We start from the raw sequence: 13,531 nt of genomic DNA, 5'->3' as shown, positions 1-13,531 counted from the left end.
ATCTGCATAGATGAAACTCTCTGTCCCTTCTGGCAGTGGCTGGTCATTTGTGTTGATGTTGAACATGGATGGAGCAAGTACGCTCCCTTGAGGCAGGCCGTTCTTTTGTTTCCGCCATCTGCTTCTCTGGCCCTGGAACTCAACAAAAAAGCTCCTGCTTTGTAGGAGGTTTCTTATGAGGCAGGTGAGGTGGTAATCTTTTGTGATATTATACATTTTTCTCAGGAGGAGGCGGTGGTTTACTGGGTGGTTCTTCTTTTTATTGTCTGTCTAGCTTTGGTCTCCAGTGGCTTTCTGTTTGCCTATAAACAAAAGGTGGGAAGGATGACGAGGTTGGGAAGATGCTTCCCTGTGTGCAGAGTAAATCCCACAGGTGTGCACAGACGACTCATAAACGTACCCTCTCAGCCTTTGTCAACAGCTTGACCAAAGAGCTGGCCAGCCTCCACGGCGTCATGTTTCAGATTTCACAACCTGGCAGGCATAGTTGCACAGCTGAATTGCTTTCCCATGGATTTGGCCGATGGTGTGGATTGTATTTTAACCAACGTGGGGGACAAAAGAGGGAGAGAGCCAGGCAGGAAGGAGATCTGATCAGAAAAACAGGAAGAGGCGGTGGAGAGCCGTTGGACGGAAAGACAACTTTTCAGTTAGAAGCAGACTTAAATAGCTCATGGTTTATTTTGTTTTGAATGATTGCATTCAAAGTCTGCAATATTCCTCTGCAGTAATTGTCATGTCTCTGAGAAAACTTGCTTCTTGGAAAATGCTGGCATGGCTTTGGGTGTGGTGATGATCCGTAGGAGAACAACAACCATGGTTTTCCGACTTGTGTCATTGTGGAAGTAGACTTGTGCGTATTGGGATGCATCTACACTGTAGAAATAATGCATTTTGGCCACTGCTATAACTGCCATGCCTCACTGCTGTGGGGCCATAAGGGGTCAGGTTTCACAAGCTGTTTAGCTATCTTCGTAAATATTACTGATGTCTCACTATTTATGTATTTATTTACAGTATTTATATTCCGCCCTTCTCATCCCGCAGAGGACTCAGGGTGGATTACAATTTACACATATATGACAAACATTCAATGCCAAAGACACACAACAGATATAGACAGACAGTCAGAGGCTATTTAACCTTTCTGGCCACCACTGCAACACTGATGAAATACTTACGTATTTCCCGCATTCTTTGCTGGAGTCTTTTTTATGGCCTCGTAAATTAGTTAAATTGGTGGTACCTAATTTTCCTACTTGACAGATGCAACTGTCTTTCGGGTTGCAAAGGTCGACAACAAGCTATATAATTGGTTGGAAGCTCACTCCGACCCGGGCTGGCTTCGAACTCATGACCTTTTGGTCAGAAGTGATCTTAATGCAGCTGACACTCAACCAGCTGCACCACAGCCCCGGTGCTACATAGAATCATGGATTCATAGAGTTGGAAGAGACCTCATGGGCCACTCAGTCCAACCCCTTTCCAAGAAGCAGGAAAATCACATTCAAACACCCCCAATAGATAACCATCTAGCTTCTGCTTAAAAGCCTCCAAAGAAGAAGCCTCCAACACACTCCGAGGCAGAGAGTTCCACTGCTGAACAGCTCTCCCAGTTAAGAAGTTCTTCCTAATGTTCAGGGGGAATCTCCTTTCCTGTAGTTTGAAGCCATTGTTAATAATAATAATAAAATAATATAATAAAACTTTATTTATACCCCGCTACCATCTCTCAAGGGACTTGGTGCGGCTTACATGAGGCCGAACCCACAATACTTCAATAATAAAACAATAACAACAAATAATACAAAACAATAAAATAAAACTCATAACAAAAATAAGCAATAAACATTAATAGTAACACAATGACAATTAAAACCTATGGCTGGGCCAAATGTAGTAATTAAAATTTAAAGATAATTTTCTGCGTACTAGTCTCCAGTGCAACAACCCTCCTCTCTATGACTTCCCCTGACATATTTCTACATGGCCCTCAGCATGTCTCCTCTCAGCCTTCTCTTCTCCAGGCTAAACATGCCGAGCTCTTGAAGCTGCTCCTCATAGGGCTTGTTCTCCAGACCCTTAATTATTTTAGTCACTCTCCTCTGGACACTTTCCAGTTTGTCAACATTTCCCCTTCAATTGTGGTGCCCAGAATTGGACACAGTGTGATTCCAGGTAATGTGGTGTGACCAAGGCAGAATAGAGGGGTAGCATGACTTCCCTGGATCTAGAAACTAGACTCCTATTTATGCAGGCCAAAATCCCATTGGCTTTTTTTTGCAGCCGCATGACCTTGTTGGTTCATGTTTACCTTCCTATCCACAAGGACTCCCAAGATCTTTTTCAGACGTACTACTGTTGAGCCAGGCATCGTCCCCCGTTCTGTATCATTTCATTTCATTTTTTTCTGCCTAAGTGGAGTATCTTGCATTTGTCCCTGTTGAACTTCATTTTGTTAGTTCTGGCACATCATCTCTTGACTCTGTTAAGATCACAATTCTCGTGATGCCATAGCATTGAGCCATGGCAGCTAAAGTAGTGTCATTAATTCCACCCTTTGCGATAAATCTTGGAAGGTCAAGAAGAAATCTTATGTCCAGTTTTCATTATTTTGTATGTCAGTAACATTTATTTATTTTGCACTTGGTCTGCATATATGGAGTCCTTGAGTGTGAAATAAGCTCTGTTCCTGGTAAAATAAATGTGGAGCCAAAAAAACTGGAAGCACCAACATCAACAGCTAAAGCTGCTCTTGGCTTGGATAGGTGTTTATGCTGAACCTTTGGAAGACCCAGGGAAACAAAATGTTCCAGCGCTCGAGAGCAACCATTAAGAGTTAATTGTTTTTTTCCCCATAGGGATAGTGTCCTTAAATGTGCTACCTGATCATTTTTGAGATTGCAAGAGGACATTTTTGCAGAAGTAAGCTGTGCAATGAGTCAGTCTCTACAAAAGATGGATGAGATCAGTGGTATCACAACACTATAGCTTCCTTGTGGAGGTTTACTTTCAGTGTCATGCCGAAAACCTCGTAAATCAGTCTTGACTGTGGTGTGGGAGGACAGGCGAAATTGGCAAAGTAGAATTTGTAACTGGGTAGCAAATAAGAATTGGAAATCATGGTTTGAAAGTATGTCAAAACAGTTGTTAGCTCAAACCGTGGTTAGCTCAAAGAATAGTTTACACACTCTTTCAAACCATGGTGTGCCTCTGCTATCCAGTGGTTTGGGTTTACTATTTGTTGTAAGGTTGGATTTGGGTTTTGGGTGGGAGATTTAGACTAAGATCGTACGTTGGGAAATATAGCACATAGCTATGTCTCCAAGGCAAACCCCTATCCATTTTTAAGCAATGGAGGGTCAATATCCATTGTCCTATATCTGGGTGCCCTGCAGGAGGACCCAAAATATGTTATTGTATCTCTTGGAAAATATCTAGTGCCTCCTCCATTGATCACTCTGTTCTTCAGTGACTTGGAAGTGGCTTTGTTACAGGGGGTGTTGTTGTTTAAAAGGTGGAGTGATGGATGATTTTAATTGTTGTGCATTGTGTCAATACTTTTGACCTGTGCAAAGACAAAAGCCATGGGTTACAATATGTCAGGACTTCGGGGCAAGACGAGGATGATGAGGAGAAGGGTTTCCTCCCAGCAGAGGAATCTGAGCCCCAGGTGGATGAACAGCCTGATGCTGTAGAGCAGTGGTTCTCAGCCTGTGAGTCCCCAGGTGTTTTGGCCTACAACTCCCAGAAATCCCAGCCAGTTCACCAGCTGTTAGGATTTCTCGGAGTTGAAGGCAAAATATCTGGGGACCCACAGGTTGAGAACCACTGGGTTAAACCCTTGTGCCACTGCTGTAGAGATTGCTACTGCTAAGCAGGAGCAGGACCCTCCAGGAATTGAAGCATCTGAACCTGGGCAGGAGGAGGCTCTTCAAGAGAAAGAGCTGGAGTTAACTCTCCCTGCCCAACTTCAACTTAGGGTTGATACCATCCAGCTGCAAATATATAGTTGGGTGGCTCAAAAGAGAATCTCGTAGCTGTAAAGACTTTTCAGGAACAGCATAAAGGGCTGGTGCTTGTGAAAGTTTGTTGCTGGAAGCAATTGTTATGTTGGTGCTACAGCCGTAGTCTTTGGTGATCTTGTGCCTTATCGTGCACTATTTGGATTTTGGACTTGGACTTTTTGGTGAGACTCTGGATTGGAATGGAAATTGAATTTGCTTTGCTTGCCACTTTTTCTTGGACAGACTATGGCTTGAATCTCAGATTGTCTCTGACCACGCTTTGGAAAAATGGCTGCAGACCTTACTTCAAATTGGAGTTAGGCTGGCACCTCTCACTTTCAGTATGCCAGCATAGTTATTGCCATTGCTCTACCACTAGAAGCACCAGAGCCCCTGGTGGTGCAGTGGGTTAAACCCCTGTGCCGGAAGGACTGAAGACCGACAGGTCGCAGGTTCGAATCCGGGGAGAGGTGGATGAGCTCCCTCTATCAGCTCCAGCTCCTCATGCGGCAACATGAGCGAAGCCACCCACAAGGATGATAAAAACATCAAATCATCCAGGCGTCCCCTGGGCAACGTCCTTGCAGACGGCCAATTGTCTCACACCAGGAGTCACTCCTGACATGACCAAAAAATAACAAAAAAACCCAGAACCATAGAGACAGGAATGAACAGAAAGAGTAAAAGGGTTATTAAAGGTGAAAGCAGGAAAAACTTGATAAAAGTTTGGAAGTTTGAACGACTATTTATCTGCTTTGAACTGGATTATATGAGGCATATAATCCAGTTCAAAGCAGATAATCTGGATTTTATATGGCAGTATAGATGGGTCTGGGCTTCCATATAAAAAGAGGATTAAAAGTACTCTCAAGTATTGGAAAAATCCCTTATTCCATACTGTTTTGTTGATCCTATTGAATTCTGTATTTCACTGGAGGTAAAGCTCATTTTATTTTCATCTGTGACTCTAGAGGTGCTTGTTTTGTGAAATATTCCACCCGCTGACTGTTGAGAATGCTGCCTTGAGCAGTTGCAGAATAAAATTGAGATTTTCAGATAGCCTGTCTGAACTGAACACACAGATATCAGTGGCAAAACAAGAGAGTTTAGGTATGTTGCCTGACCCGCAGCTGTAACTGGTCATCTAGATATAGCAAAGCATGTTGTACTTTGTGTTGCTGTTCCTTCGACCTTATTTTGCTATATTTGTCACAATTTTCCATAAACAGCAGTGACACCGATAAACTTTTACACATGCTTAACTTAGCTGAGTTTAGCAATCCATAGTTGTATGCACATCACTCTTGCATGCCTTTGCTTCTTCATTCATTTCAACGAAGATGCAACAATGCTTTTGTATTAAACAAATGCTTTTTTTCTCATATTTTAATGACTTTTCTTGTTTACAAGGACCTCAGCTGGTATACAGCACACTTAGCAATAAACAGTGCCATTAGAAACAAACCCAAGCTTCAATTAGAACATAAAAACGGCGGCACGTAAAGTTAGTGGTTGATGCTGCTTCAGGCGGTGGAGAATACACTAATTTTCCTGATTATCTCTTTGAACCGAGACTAAAATCAAACACCTGGAGTCATCAGCATATTTTGTCCATTGTTTGAGGTGCATTTGGTCTCCCGAGTCGATGCATAGAGGTTAAAAAGGGAAAATCCCTCCATGGGAACTTCTGTGGTACCTCACTGGTTGGATTAGATCAGTGGATCCCAACCTTTTTTTGACCAGGACCACTTGACCAGGGACCACCCTGACCAGGGACCATACTCCAACATTAGTACCAAAAGGCTTACAAAACAGTTTTTGGACAATTTTAGATTTAGTTCTGTTATTTGGGGTTCTGATACAGAAAATTGCCTTGGATAGACCACATCAGCTCTAGTTTCTGATACAGAACATATGCCATCCAGTAGTTTCCATTTGTTTGCCTGCAGAACACCGTACTTAATAAGTCTTAGTACTATAAGAGGGTTTTGCTAGACCAGTTGCTCTAGTTGCAATGGTGTAGTAACGGTGCAATGGTGTAGTAACGGTGAGGCCGTGCAGTGGCGGCTCAACCCATTACGCAAAGTAAGCATTTGCAGTATAGTTGATTTTGCCCAGGGGTGCTCTTGAGGCGTTCTTGGGGGAAAATAGACCTTGACATATGCGAGTTGTAGTTACTGGGATGTATAGTTCACCTACAATCAAAGAGCATTCTGAACTCCACCAATGATGGAATTGAAAAAAATATGACACACAGAACTCCCACGACGAACAGAAAATATATATCAGTGATTGGTTGTGGGGGGGCATCAAAATACTGTTTGCTTACCATTGAAAATTACCTAGGGCCGCCTCTGAGGCCGCGAACCATAATTTAGTTATTGTTTACCACAAGTAGGGAACCGCTGGATTAGATTAACAATTTCCAAATTTTGATTCTTCATACATTTTGGACATCAACTTCCACAAGCCCTGTTAAGCTTATCAAAAATAGGGCTTCTCAAGCTTTTTCCACAAACAAGTATTTTCACACAATCCTGGATATATAAACATATAAAATATAAATCATAAAGAAAGTATGGTATACATGTAATTTTGCTATTCATTAAAGATGGTGGCAAGCTACACATTTTTTTGTGAATCCACATACAGTTAAAGTATCCTAAATGTGATTGCACCAAAAATACAGCAAAGTACCAGAAGTAAACTTCATAACCAGCATTTAAAACTAGGATGGTTTTAAATGGTGTATTTTAATATTTTGATAAATGTTTTTAATGTTTATGTATGTGTATGTGAATTTGTGTCCCGGCATTGAATGTTTGCCATGTATATGCTGTGCTCCACCCTGAGTCCCTTTCGGGGTGAGAAGGGTAGAATATAAATGTTTTAAATAAATAAATAAATTTACGTTTGGTGAAACTGGGATAAGCTTCTATTCCTTAGGATGTCACAGAATTGCAGAGTCAAAACTTTAGGTTCAAAATATTTATTGAAGTAAAAGCAATACATTCTAGATATAAAAGGTATTGGATCTAAGTAGCTTACTAAATCTCATCTTCTAAAGAAGTAAAAGGATAAGTAAAAAAAAAATCCATGCAGCTACATTTTGCCTAAAGAGAGAGGCAAAATGCGTCCTCGCTGGAAGGAAGAAAAAGCAGAAGAGTACAAATGGTAGAGACCACATAGTCAACCCAGGGGAATAAAACTTAAAGAGGAATTCCATGAATCTGTATTCTGTATCATCAAAGCAGGGAGGAGACAGTGGCTAGCAGGAGGAGGAGAGACAACCCTTTTGGGAAACATGCATGGTAAAGTGGGGAAAGGAATACCTTAGCTTAATCCTATCTCTAGTCTAACTACTCCAGTGGTTCTCAACCTGTGGGTCTCCAGATGTTTTGGCCTTAAACTCCCAGAAATCCTAACAGCTGGTAATTTCTAGGAGTTGTAGGCCAAAACACCTGGGGACCCACAGGTTGAGAACCACTGAGCTATTCATTGAGGTCTGGAAACTTGATGGCACAAGAGACTTGTGCAGTCCAGGGATGAAACCCAGCAGCAACCCAGTTTAAGAAGCTCTGATCTAACAGTCATGAATTATGGGAGCTGGAAGTCCAAAGAACCTAGAGGACCAAATTTTGGGAACCTCTGGATTAGAAGGATGGAACCAAACCCATCATGAGATAATCCAGTGAAATTTATGCATCTTAATAGGATGACCCCCAACTTCCAGGTGGTTGATGGATTTGATTATCTCTGTTTTCAAAATGTGCCAGACAGGTCCAGACAAATTAGCATTCTGTCCAGTGCTAAATAGAGATCACTGAAATGAATAGGTTGTCCCTGCAGGGTTGGAAGGTCCTTGAGTTCATTGGAGGAACTTGGCTTCTGCTGAAGCTTACTAAATTTTGGCAGCCAGCAGTCTTGGGCTCCCTTATACTTTCAGAAAGTGTTCTACTGTGATAAAAACAAAAGATGCTGGGCACTTTCCAAAAAACCAATAACCACAATTCTTGGAAATCTGTGTGAAATTTGGCAAGCGAGATTGTTTCATTTCATCTGTCTTCAAATACAACTTGCGATCTAGGAAAAGTTCAGATGCAGAAATTAGCCTGGAGGTGGAGTTTTGCGAGTGAAGTCAAGGATTCACAATCTTTTTGGTTGCAAAACATTATTTATATTTATCATACTATTTTATCATGCAATTTCAGTGTGACAACAAAACAGAGAAAATAAAATTGAACAACCATTCAAACAATTCCAGAATGAAATCAGTTTCGATAAGATAGACAAGGTTAAACAGTCTTGCAAAAGTTGTTTTGGGTGCAAATGAAGGAAAGGGGGATATGAAAGATCTCTTGGTTTCAAAAATGTATGTTCAATTGCACATCGCTTTGTGGAGCCCTGGGAAGCAGAAGAGCAATGTACAAATACTGTATATATTTGAGTAGAAGCTGACCTGAATATAAGCCGAGGCACCTAATGTTACCTCCAAAAACTTGAAAAATGTATTGACTCGCATATAAGCCGAGGGTGAGAAATGCAGCAGCTACTTGTAAATTTGAAAATAGAAATAGATACCAATACAATTACATTACTGTATATACTCGAGTATAAGCCTAGTTTTTCAGTCCTTTTTTTAGGCTGAAAAAGTCTCCCCCGGCTTATACTCGAGTCAAGGTTATTTATAATTTTTCGTTGTTGTTCTTTTACTTTATTATTGTTGTTATTATATTTATTATTTTACTCTGTTTATTATTGTTGTTACATTTATTATTTTACTCTATTATTGTTATTATTACATTTATTACTTTACTCTATTATTACTGTTACTATTACATTCCATTATTTTTATTATTATTATTATTATTATTATTATTATTATTATTATTTTACTCTATTTATTATTATTGGAAGGATCCGTAAGCATATTTACATTGAAGAAGGTTAGAATAATGGTTAAACCAGAGTTGGACAGTATTATGTTGAATTACAGTTTTATGTAAATATTCAAAAAATTTAACTAACTGATGCCTCAGTTAATGTAATTTTATTGGTATCTATTTTTATTTTGAAATTTACCAGTAGCTGGTGCATTTTCCAATCAATTTCCCCAGTTTTTTGTGGTAAAATTAGGTGTCTCAGCTTATATTCGGGTCGGCTTATACTCGAGTATATACGGTAATTGAAGCAACAGATTTTGAATATTTACATAACATTGTAATTTAAGATAAGACTGTCCAACTCTGATTAAACCATTATTCTAACCTTCAACAAAAATGTGCTTACGTATCCTTCCAATAATAACAGAGTAAAATAATAAATGCAACCAAAATTATAATAGAGTAAAATAATTTATGTAATAATAATAATGAAGAAAAATAATAAATGTAACAATAACAAATAGAGTAAAATAATAAATGTGATAATAATGGAAAATAAATGTAATAAAATAATAATAGAGTAAAAGAATGTAAATATAATAATAATAGAGGAAAATAATAAATGTAATAAAAATAGAGTAAAATATACATGTAATAATAATGATAATAATAGAGGAAAATAATAAATGTAATAATAAAAATAGAGTAAAATATACATGTAATAATAATGATAATAATAGAGGAAAATAATAAATGTAATAAATAGAGCAAAATAATAAATGTAACCATAAGGTAAAATAATAAATATAATAAATAGAATGAAATAAGTGTAATAATAATAGAGTAAAATAAAAAGTTAATAAATAAGAGTAAAATAATAAATATAATAGAGTAAAATAACAAATGTGATGATAATAATAGAGGAAAATAAATGTAATAAAATAGTAATAGAGTAAAATAATGTAAATATAATAATAATAGAGGAAAATAATAAATGTAATAATAAAAATAGAGTAAATATACATGTAATAATAATGATAATAATAGAGTAAAATAATAAATGTAATAATAGAGTAAAATAAATGTAATAATAATAATAAGGTAAAATAATAAATATAATAATAACAATCATAAATAGAATGAAATAAGTGTAATAATAATAATAGAGTAAAATAATAAATTTAATAATGAATAAGAGTAAAATAATAAATATAATAATAGAGTAAAATAATAAGTGTAATAATATCAATAATAATAATAAGTAGAGTAAAATAATAAAAGTAATAATAAATAGAGAAAAATAATAAATGTAGTATTAATATATTAAAATAATGTAAATATAATAATAATTAACAGAGAAAACAATAAATGTAATAGGAAATAATAATAGGAGCCCCCGGTGGTGCAGTGGGTTAAAGTGCTGAGCTGCTGAGCTTGTTGACCGAAAGATCACAAGTTCGATTCTGGGGAGTGGTGTGAGCTTCTGCTGTCAGCTCTAGCTTCTGCTGTCAGCTCTAGCTTCTGCCAACCTAGCAGTTCGAAAACATGCAAATGTGAGTAGATCAATAGGTACCGCTCCGGCGGGAAGGTAACAGCGCTCCATGCAGTCATGCCGGCCACATGATCTTGGAGGTGTCTATGGACAATGCCGGCTCTTTGGCTTAGAAATGGAGATGAGCACCACACCCCAGAGTCAGACATGACTGGACTTACTGTCAGGGGACAACCTTTACCTTAAAATAATAAATAACTTTGACGTGAGTATAAGCCAAGGGGGGGGGGGGGCGTTTTCAGCCTTAAAAAAGGGCTGCTTATACTCGAGTATATGTGGTACTCATTTAATAAATGAGTCAACCATAAACTGGTGTATGCTACTCTGATGGTTCACCTGGGGATACAGGTGCAGTTAAAATGTATTGCTGCAGGCAGCCATTAACATGTCCTTCTGTTTTTAGCCATTTCCAAACTGCCCTATCCTGTCCCCACACATCTCTGGCTTGGATGAGGGTGTGCTGGAGGTCACATAATGTGGAGCAGGCGCTTGGAGACCTATTGCCCCCAGAAAACCTTTTCTGCACCGACTTGCCTGCCAGGAGATGGCTGTCATAGATTCCCAGTGCGTTGCAAAGGATCCTGGGAAACATTCCAGAGAGCACGTACAGAGTTCACTCAGGGGCACTGGCCAGGGCTGGTGGAGCCTCACCACGACCCTGCATGAACTGAGAGTGCCAGCTAGGACACGCCTAGCTCTGTTCTTTCCTTGCAAAGGAGAGTCCTTCCAATACTAACAGAGTCTTGGAAAAGGTCCTTTTATCTATGGAAGCCTTCCAAATTGCTCCCCCATTTTTACATGTGGAAATATACAATCAAAGCACTCCTGACAGTCCCAGTGCACAGTCGCTGGCACTGGGACTGTGGTGCAGCTGGTTGGGAGTCAGCTGCATTAAGATCACTACTGACCAAAAGGCCATGAGTTTGAACCTGGCCCGGGTCGGAGTGAGCTTCCAACCAATTTGTGTAGCTTGCTGTTGACCTTTGCAGCCCAAAAGACAGTTGCATCTATCAAGTAGGAAATTTAGGTACCACGTATGCGAGGAGGCTAATTTAACTAATTTACGACGCCATAAAAATCATAGAATCAAAGCGTTGGAAGAGACCTCATGGGCCATCTAGTCCGACCCCCTGCCAAGAAGCAGGAATATTGCATTTAAATCACCCCTGCCTTGAGCAGACGAGAGTTCTTTCTCCCACCCTGGACATTCCACAGATATATAAACCTTCGAGGATGCCTGCCGTAGATGTAGGTGAAACGTCAGAAGAGAATGCTTCTGGAACATGGCCATACACCCCAGAAAACACACAACAACCCTGACCTACTATACAGAATCATAGAGTTGGAAGAGACCTCATGGGCCATCCAGTACAACCCCATTCTGCCAAGAAGCAGGAATATTGCATTCAAAGCACCCTCAACAGATGGCCATCCAGCCTCTGTTTAAAAGCTTCCAAAGAAGGAGCCTCCACCACACCCCGGGGCAGAGAGTTCCACTGCTGAACGGCTCTCACTGTCAGGAAGTTCTTTCTCATGTTCAGATGGGATCTCCTTTCTTGTAGTTTGAAGCCATTGTTCTGCGTCCTAGTCTCCAGGGAAGCGGAAAAGAAGCTTGCTCCCTCCTCCCTGTGGTTCCCCCTCACATATTTATACATGGCTATCATATCTCCTCTCAGCCTTCTCTTCTTCAGGCTAAACATGCCCAGCTCCTTAAGCCGCTCCTCATAGGGCTTGCTCTCCAGACCCTTGATCATTTTAGTCACCCTCCTCTGGACACATTCCAGCTTGTTCAGAGGAGGGCGGGTGACAAAGAATCAGTGTCACAAATGGATGGTGAAGCGACAGCTCCCCTGGTGGACAGAATACCCTCATGAAAAAGCTGGAATGTTAAATAGCCTCTGTGCATCTGTCTATATATGTTGTGTGTCTATGGCATTGAATGTTTGCCATGTATATGTACATTTTAATCTCCCCTGAGTCCCTTGCGGGGTGAGAAGGGCAGAATATAAATATTGTAAATAAAATTAAAATAAAATAGCCATCCAGCCAATGTTTAAAAGCCTCCAGAGAAGGGTACTCAGTCATACTTTGAAGCAATGTATTTTGGAGATAAGATTCAGCATTTTGCATAAAATCATAGAATCGTACATAGAATTGGAAGAAATAAACAATTTAAAGCAATTGAACAACAATTTAAAACAACATTAAACAACATACGTAAACATGAGACGTCTATTGTGTATAGATCCAAAGCTAGATAATCAAGTAATCATATTCCTCAATCCATGGTCAATTCCAACTATATTGTACAGATGATTATACCGGGCTAAATGTTTGCTCCCAAAACCAAGTTTTCACTTGTTTGTGAAATGATAGGAGGGAAGGGGCTGATCGAATCACATCTGGGAGGGAGTTCCACAGCCGAGGGGCCACCACTGAGAAGGCCATGTCTCTCGTCTCCACCAGTCATGCTTGCGAAGATGGTGGGAACGAGAGCAGGGCCTCCTCAAAAGATCTTAACCTCCACAATGGTTCATATAGGAGATGCATTCGGACAGGTAAATTGGGCTGGGGTCATTCAGGGCTTTATAGGTCAGAGCCAGCACTTTGAATTGTGCTTGGTAACAAACCAGCAGCCATTGGAGCTGGTGCAACAGCGAGGTTGTGTGCTTCCTATACCCTGCTCCTGTTAGCAATCTGTTGTACTACTTGAAACTTCCAAACAGTCTTCAAAGGCAACCCCACGTAGAGAGCATTGCAGTAGTCTATACGAGATGTAACTAGCGTTTGGACCACTGTGGCCAAATCTGACTTTCCAATAGATTTTGTATAATAATAATAATAATCATCATCATCATCATCATCATCAACTTCATTTGTATTCCACCCTATCTCCCCATGGGGATATACAAGAGTTGAATGAAAAGTAATACCTCCACCTTCATAACTCCTCAACAGATGGCAGTACTGGTATGCGGCAGGTACTGTCTTGTTCAGTAGGCTCTCCTCTACAGTTCCATTTTGGCGGGAAGTCTTAGCATTGAACAGTTGTGTTGTTAAAGTGCGAAGTATGAAACCCTGTGCAGACG

General features: G+C 39.8%; 1 protein-coding gene across 2 annotated transcripts in view; it reads left to right on the top strand.

Annotated features, from left to right (window-relative positions):
- The window catches only part of CCNI (cyclin I), an 87,446-nt gene that overhangs the window by 37,684 nt on the left and 36,231 nt on the right, over positions 1 to 13,531 (top strand). The window lies entirely within an intron of this gene.

Source organism: Anolis sagrei, chromosome 5 (genome assembly GCF_037176765.1).
Source record: "Anolis sagrei isolate rAnoSag1 chromosome 5, rAnoSag1.mat, whole genome shotgun sequence".
Taxonomy (NCBI): domain Eukaryota; kingdom Metazoa; phylum Chordata; class Lepidosauria; order Squamata; family Dactyloidae; genus Anolis; species Anolis sagrei.
This window is presented reverse-complemented; position numbering and strand designations above follow the sequence as displayed.